Source organism: Portunus trituberculatus, chromosome 37 (assembly GCF_017591435.1).
Source record: "Portunus trituberculatus isolate SZX2019 chromosome 37, ASM1759143v1, whole genome shotgun sequence".
Taxonomy (NCBI): Eukaryota; Metazoa; Arthropoda; class Malacostraca; order Decapoda; family Portunidae; genus Portunus; species Portunus trituberculatus.
This window is the reverse complement of record NC_059291.1, coordinates 22,970,592-22,978,941: the sequence shown is the minus strand read 5'-3', so window position 1 is coordinate 22,978,941 and position 8,350 is coordinate 22,970,592. Positions and strand designations below refer to the sequence as shown.

At 38.6% G+C, this 8,350-nt stretch overlaps 1 pseudogene; it reads left to right on the top strand.

Annotated features, from left to right (window-relative positions):
- Window positions 1–560: 560 nt before the first annotated feature.
- On the top strand, window positions 561–1,197 carry LOC123513896 (annotated as a pseudogene).
- The last annotated feature ends 7,153 nt before the right edge of the window (window positions 1,198–8,350 follow it).

Genomic DNA, 8,350 nt, shown 5'->3' with positions numbered 1-8,350 from the left:
AAGAAGAAGAAGAAGAAGAAGAAGAAGAAGAAGAAGAAGAAGAAGAAGAAGAAGAAGAAGAAGAAGAAGAAGAAGAAGAAGAAGAAGAAGAAGAAGAAGAAGAAGAAGAAGAAGAAGAAGAAGAAGAAGAAGAAGAAGAAGAAGAAGAAGAAGAAGAAGAAGAAGAAGAAGAAGAAGAAGAAGAAGAAGAAGAAGAAGAAGAAGAAGAAGAAGAAGAAGAAGAAGAAGAAGAAGAAGAAGAAGAAGAAGAAGAAGAAGAAGAAGAAGAAGAAGAAGAAGAAGAAGAAGAAGAAGAAGAAGAAGAAGAAGAAGAAGAAGAAGAAGAAGAAGAAGAAGAAGAAGAAGAAGAAGAAGAAGAAGAAGAAGAAGAAGAAAGAAGAAGAAGAAGAAGAAGAAGAAGAAGAAGAAGAAGAAGAAGAAGAAGAAGAAGAAGAAGAAGAAGAAGAAGAAGAAGAAGAAGAAGAAGAAGAAGAAGAAGAAGAAGAAGAAAAGAAGAAGAAGAAGAAGAAGAAGAAGAAGAAGAAGAAGAAGAAGAAGAAGAAGAAGAAGAAGAAGAAGAAGAAGAAGAAGAAGAAGAAGAAGAAGAAGAAGAAGAAGAAGAAGAAGAAGAAGAAGAAGAAGAAAGAAGAAGAAGAAGAAGAAGAAGAAGAAGAAGAAGAAGAAGAAGAAGAAGAAGAAGAAGAAGAAGAAGAAGAAGAAGAAGAAGAAGAAGAAGAAGAAGAAGAAGAAGAAGAAGAAGAAGAAGAAGAAGAAGAAGAAGAAGAAGAAGAAGAAGAAGAAGAAGAAGAAGAAGAAGAAGAAGAAAGAAGAAGAAGAAGAAGAAGAAGAAGAAGAAGAAGAAGAAGAAGAAGAAGAAGAAGAAGAAGAAGAAGAAGAAGAAGAAGAAGAAGAAGAAGAAGAAGAAGAAGAAGAAGAAGAAGAAGAAGAGAAGAAGAAGAAGAAGAAGAAGAAGAAGAAGAAGAAGAAGAAGAAGAAGAAGAAGAAGAAGAAGAAGAAGAAGAAGAAGAAGAAGAAGAAGAAGAAGAAGAAGAAGAAGAAGAAGAAGAAGAAGAAGAAGAAGAAGAAGAAGAAGAAGAAGAAGAAGAAGAAGAAGAAGAAGAAGAAGAAGAAGAAGAAGAAGAAGAAGAAGAAGAAGAAGAAGAAGAAGAAGAAGAAGAAGAAGAAGAAGAAGAAGAAGAAGAAGAAGAAGAAGAAGAAGAAGAAGAAAGAAGAAGAAGAAGAAGAAGAAGCTTTAACGCTATCAAAGGAGTGACGATCAATGTACGTATTTCCGGAATTAGTGAAGATAATGAAGAAACAGAATAAGTGTTGGATGAGAAGATGGTTGAACTAGCTTCGAAGATGGGTGGCGATCATCGTCTCCCTGTAAACACCGAGATCGGGATCCACCACTCATTGTTCGGTTCAGCAGTAGGAAGAAGAGGAATGATAGTTTGAGAAAGAAAGCTAAACTGCAGGAGGCCCGTTCCGTGGCAAACTTGAGGCGGATTCACACGTGCCAATTTGCGAATGAAATTTCAAGTCGGTAGAGTTTCCGACTGGATAAACCAGTCGCAATACAAGACCAACAAAAGTCTTGCTCAGTCGATTTGCGACTTTATTTACGTTGTGACGTTAGGGAGTAAGTTTTAAAAATGTGGTCTTCAGGTGTAGAGAAGATGTTAGAGTTGGTGAGGCAAAAAGAACACATCTGGGAGCCCACAAATTAATTATACAGTAAGAAAAGCTTGCGCAAATCGTTGCTCGACGAAATAGGTGGTACTCTCCAAGAAGTGTTTCCCTCAATGCAGGGTGTTGTTGGAGGTGAGGATTGAACACTTGTCAGGATTTCATTGGATCGCAATTGTGCATAGTCTTCTTAAGATTAGTGTGTGGTATATACTGCTTTCTTTCCTTCTACTTAGCCTGGGATGAATCCACAGGCATTTTCTTTCCTGTTGACTCTTCTGGTAACCGCTTCTGCATCGTCACTAGAGCAAGACATCTTGGCGGGTAGCTGTTTGTTTACACGCAATTTCCGCCAAGGCGCCAACTAGTTGATACTTTCCAGTCGTTATGTGTGACGTGTTCCGAATAGAAAGGCTCAGTTTTAAGAGAAATGTCGTTATAACACCAGTGTTTATACTACCGAGTAACTCAAGATATTCAAGTGTTGCGATATTTGAAGAACTCGATTTGAACATATGAACATTGAACATTTTATTATGCCTTAGTAACATGACATACATTATTACTAATTATACAATCTTTTTATAAGGCAACTCATATAAAGGTGTAGCCTTTTCAAGCAGCAACTTTGCGTTAGGTTATATTTGTCTCCTTAAGTAATACATAACGTATATATGTATAACATGCAAAACCCTAAAATAGGAACTTAACATGATTTTATGTTTCAGCACTTAATATCATTATATACATGCTTGATGTGTATAACATGAAGGTCCCTGATTATAGAAAATAAACAGAAATTTGTTTTATGTTAGCATATTTATGAAAATAGTTTATGTAGTTATATTACATAATTGAAAAAATCAGTATTTATTTGTTGTTAAAAACAGGGTAGACAGATGTTAATAGTTCTTATAACAGACACAAATAATATTTATAATATCGATAACATTGAAATGATAAGTACAATATAATAATAATAATGATAGCAATAATAATAATAATAATAATAATAATAATAATAATAATAATAATAATAATAATAATAATAATAATAATAATAATAATAATAATAATAATAATAATAATAATAATAATAATAATAATAATAACAACAATAATAACAATAATAAAAATAAGAAAAATTTTAATAATAGTAATATAATAATAATAATAATTATAGCAATGATAATAATAAAGATAATAATAAAAATAATAATAATAATAATAATAATAATAATAATAATAATAATAATAATAATAATAATGATAATAAAAATGATAATGATAATAATATTAATAATAATATTATTAATAATAACAATAATATATACGTAAAAACATTACAAGTGACTAATGGCCTGTTAGATAATATTTGATATTTTAAAAGTGTGTTTTTTTAAATCGTTGTTTAAAAGAATGCAATGTTCTTGCACTTTATATATTGTGAGGTATAGCATTCCATGTTTTATTGGCTAGGAAGGATAATGAATGTTGGTAAATTGTGAGGCTCTGGATCGGAATGAGAAGATTATCACGGGTGCGGGTCATATAGTTATGTTGGTAATGTAGTATTGTATTGTCATTACTCTGAATACATTTATATATGTAACTAGCAATTTGTAGTTCGTTTATATCAAATAATTGGAATATATTGTGTTCTTTAAAAGAGGCTGGGTATGGGCGAAATAATCACTATTAGTTATAATGCGGATTATTTTCTTTTGTAATCTAAATAATGGTAATAGGTGTGTGGGATAAGTTGAACACCATATTGGAGTGCAATATTGCAAGTGTGGCATTATCTGGGCATAATAAAGAGTTTTCAATACTTTATTTGCCATAGTCTTTTATTCTAATTAGAAAAGATACAATTCTAGATCGTTTTAGAATTCAATTTGAAATGGGGTTTTGAAATGTTAAACTGTCACCTGTTACGTTCACCGGTTAAACTGGTAAGATTGGCATCGGAGAGCCGGTGAACAATAACAATAAAAAAAAAAACACTGCAGGTTCAACTGGTGAGGAAATGTAAAAGGGGGTCACTTTAAAAAGCTACTTTAATAACCCATAATGAAATTTACACATATATAACAAGAAACATGAAACACAGATATATAACATGAAACACAGGAAAATGACATACACATATACATATAACACAGTAATAAATACAACAATAAAGAACCCAACTTAATACCTAACGATAATCCTAATCCTATATAGAGGCAATGTGGAAAACACGGACGAGGGAAGTGATACTTATGCGGTGTCGCAGTGGTGAAATGCTGGGTGATGGTTGATCCCACGGCAGAACCAAGAGGCGTTGTGTTCACTGGTTGAGGCTTGGATCTCAACTGCCAATCCAGAAAACCAAGAGCTGGCTCAACACTTTCGGTTGAGTCGAAAGGCCGCGTGAATCCAACTTCGGGACAGTAGCGGGCTTCATGAAACGGTGACGTGGAAGGTTCACGAGACGGTGGCGTGGAAGGTTCACGAGACGGTGACGTGGAAGGGAGGCGGAGAGGTGGCGAACGAGGTAACAAGCGGAGGAGGTGATGGTAGTAATGCATGTTACGGGCGGGCCGTAACATTTCCTCCCCCCTAAGACCTCCGTAATGGGCTCATGAAGGAGGTGAGACGGGAGATCTTGATAAGGCGTCGGCGATGATGTTGTCCACCCTCCACCACCAGACACAGCACCTCGCAAAGGAAGAACCTGCAGAAGCTTGAAGCGCACATCGGAGGAGACGATGACGAGGAGGCGATACACGAGCCAGACAGCGGTGATGGTGGTGAGAGAGACCAGCCAGAACCAGATGAAAATGTAGATCTTCTCGATGATGTTAACCGCCAGCACACACATGGTGTCGTGGGTCTCGATGGTTCCCGAAGGGCCGAACTTCCTGAAGGTGCACTTGGTGACTCTGGGGAAGATGCGTATCATGGGATCGATGCGCTTCTCGGGGTCCATGTCAGGGAAGTTGATGACCTCCGTGCCGTAGGTGAGGAAGGTGCCGCCCAGGAACAGGTCGGTGAAGTAGATGTTGCCCTCTAAGTCCTGAGTTATGTAATTTATAGCCCTCTGGAAGGTGGCGGGAGCATTAGACACGCAAAGGGCATCACTTGGTATTGGTATAGTCCGAAGGAGTGATGAAAGCGAATATTATTTGGGCCTCGTCCGAGAGGAATCTGGTGGTAACCTTTAAGCAAGTCTATAGTGGTTACAAATTTGGCTACTCCTATACTATCTATAAGGTCCTCTATCAAGGGCAATGGGTAGGAGTCTGGCAATAACTTTTTAAGATCAGACTGTTGTGAAGGTGTTAAGGAAACAAACACCTCATCCAGGTTGGACATGATTTGGCTGTTTGAGGGCGTCCTTTAGGTGACGAGAAGAGGAATTCGATGTCGGACTCTTCCTCGGGGGGCACAGGACCAGACTCCTTTCCTATCAGACATACAGGTACAGCGCGAGACAAGTCGTCCTCTGGTTCTCTGGAGTGGTAAGGTTTCATTAGATTAATATGAACAAGTTGGGAATCCTTACGACGGTCAGGAGTGTGGACCACATAATTTAATGGACTTAGTTTTGAGCCACAACATAAGGTCCCATGAACTTACTGTGAAGAGCATTGCCTGGAGTGGGGAGAAAAAGTAAAACCTTGTCTCCTGGTTTGAAACTTCTCATGACAGATTTGGGAAGAGAATTCTGTTGCATTTTAGTTTGAGATTTGAGGAAGTTTGATTTAGCAAAGATCTGACTTCACTGATTTTATTCTTAAGGTTACTGATGTAGTCAGACACACTGGGGCTTGAAGGAGTATTTTGAGTAAACCATTGATCCTTTAATATTTTGAGAGGCCCCTGATCTGTCTACCATAGAGTAATTCAAAGGGAGTAACCTAAAGAATCTTGAGGAGATTCTCTTAAAGCGAAGAGAAGGAAAGAAATACTTTCATCCCAGTCTCCTTGATGCTCCAAGCAATACTTCTTCATCATGGATTTTAATGTTTGGTGAAACCGCTCCAGACAGCCTTGGGATTGGGGTGGTAAGCCGAGGAGGTAACATGGTCGATGTTTAGCTCATTCACTATCTGTTGGAAAAATGGCTAGTGAAATTGCTACCCTTGTCAGACTGAATTTGTTTTGGAATTCCTACCGATGTGAAAAAATGTATTAGATGTTTTACAATGGTCTTTGATGTGATGTTCTTAAGAGGAATGCTTCAGGGTACCTGGTAGTGGGATCCATGAGGGTTAACAAATACTGATTCCCTCGTTTGGTTTTGGGTAAGGGCCCTACGCAGTCTAGTATGATCTTTTCGAAGGGCTCCGTCTGAACTGGAATAGGCGTCAGAGGAGCTGGCACAAGGCGTTCGTTAGGCTTACCCACAACTTGACATATATGACATGTTTTACATAGTGTGACACATCCTTTTCATTCCTGGCCAAAAAATGCTGAAGAGCCTTCTTGTAGGTTTTGGATGCCTAGATGACCTGACAATCCATCATGAGCTAGTTCTATAATGGCTGGTCTTACAGACAAGGGATGACAACTTGATGTGTTTCTGACCAGGTGTCTAGTTGTTTCAGTTCAGGAGGTCTGTAAGCACGCATCAGGACTCCTTCCTGATAATAAAAACAAGGCAATTTAGACATATCCTTTGTCTCACTGGCCACATGTCTGATCTTAGCCAAAGTGAGATCCTGTTCCTGAGCATTAATCAAATTCTCCTTTGAAATGATGTCATTATACAAATTGTCAGTAGAGGCAATCATTGGTGGAGGAGGTGATGAAAGGGCAGGGGACTTGGACTGAGACCTGGTGACTGCACACACTGGGAAGAAGTGAGGGATGTTTCGTTCAGGGTCTTAGTGGGACTTTCTGTTAAGGGAGAATCAAGAACAATTAAGTTTGGAACAGCCAAGTTACCCGCAAGATCATTACCCAGTACAAGATGTACCCCGGTACTGGCAGTTCACCAGGTTTAATGGCTACCTCAACCTCTCCTGAAATGAACGGGCATTGTAAGCTAATATTAGCCAAAGGATAGGAGAGCTGTGATTCGAGACCTGTAAGGATCACCTTCTCCCAGTGAAAGCCTGTTTGATGTTAGGGATGACATCTTCCCTTAAGATGGATTGGGCAGCACCTGTATCACGCAGAACCTTGATATTTATTGCCTTGTCCTTACCATCAGTCAAGGACACTTTACCTTGATACATGTACGAGTCATAAAGTTCTAGAGGAGAGTTGACAGGGTTAGCTAGGGCCACTGGTTTCTTGTTCTCAAATGTGTTAGGTCTAGGGGCCACAAAAGAAAATTGACGTTGAGAACCCTTGCAATTTGGGTGTCTACATTTCTGGATCGTGTGACCTGGCTTCTTACAGTATGTACACCAGGGGGAATTATATGCATTTGGCGAGAATCCGGTTGGCTTACCACCCGCGCTCCCAAAACCTTCCCAAAGGAGGACCTAACATTAGACAGTGAACCACGACCTCTACTACCCAGGGATCCCATCAACAAAGCAAACGCATCAGCCACTTTAGCGGCAGACATAAGCTCACTCTCTCCCGTTCTTCCACATGCCTCAGAATATTAAATGGTAACTTGTTCTTCCATTCTTCCAGGACCATTAGATTGAGCAACTCCGAAAAGGTGGTAATGTTAAGGGCGACTAACCATTTCTTAAATTGTCTTAGTTTCTCACTAGCGAATTCAACATAGGTGTGAGACTCTGGTTTCACATACTTTCGGAACTGTTGTCGGTATCCATCAGAAGTGATAGAGTAGGCGTCTAGAATGTTACCTTTGATCTCTTCATATTCTACCTCATCACTAAGGCCGTTGTATACCCTATAAGCTTTTCCTACTAGCTTAGGGACAAGGAGAGACACCCACTGATCCTTGGGCCACTTATTCCTATTAGCAATACTCTCAAAAGCGCGAAATGACCCGTCAACATCAGATTCATCAAAAGGGGGAACTAGCGGAGCAGCTGTAGCAGGATTAAAGCTTGCTAACTGTTTCTTTATATCTATTTCTTCCTCTAAACTTAGCGTCATTTCGTAGAGTTAACTCCTGAAGTTCTAACTCTTTCTCCTGCCTTCTAAGTTGTAACTGAAATTCTCTCTCTTTATCTTCTTTTTCTGCCTGTAGTTGCATTTCTTTTGCTTCTTTTCTGCCTGTAGTTGCATTTGTTTTTCATGCATCCGGTATTCTAGTTTAAGCTTCTCAATTTCCCATTGACTTATCCTACTCTTCTCCTGTTCTTCCTGGGGACTGTGTATTATAGTCCTCGTAGAGGCTGACATGGGAGTTAACTCTTCTATGGCATTTCCTAGCAACTGACCTTCTTGCACTAGATGTTCAACAACTACATTCTTAATGACCTCTTTAGTCATCTGAGACGTGATGGGAACATCAAAATGTTTAGCGATGGCTTTCCATTGGTCCTTCTTTATATTAGCATATTTAAGTTGTTCCAGAGAAGGGTCGGCACAGAAATCTTCAACGTTAAACGGAGCGGAAGCCATATTAAATCGATGTTAAACCACAACAAAAAAATGATAAGCGAATTACTTAAGTGAGGAACTTGGCAGAGTGATAATAAAGGCAACCTTGGAAATTACCTAGATTATACTTAAGTAAACACTTATGAGTACAATCACTAAT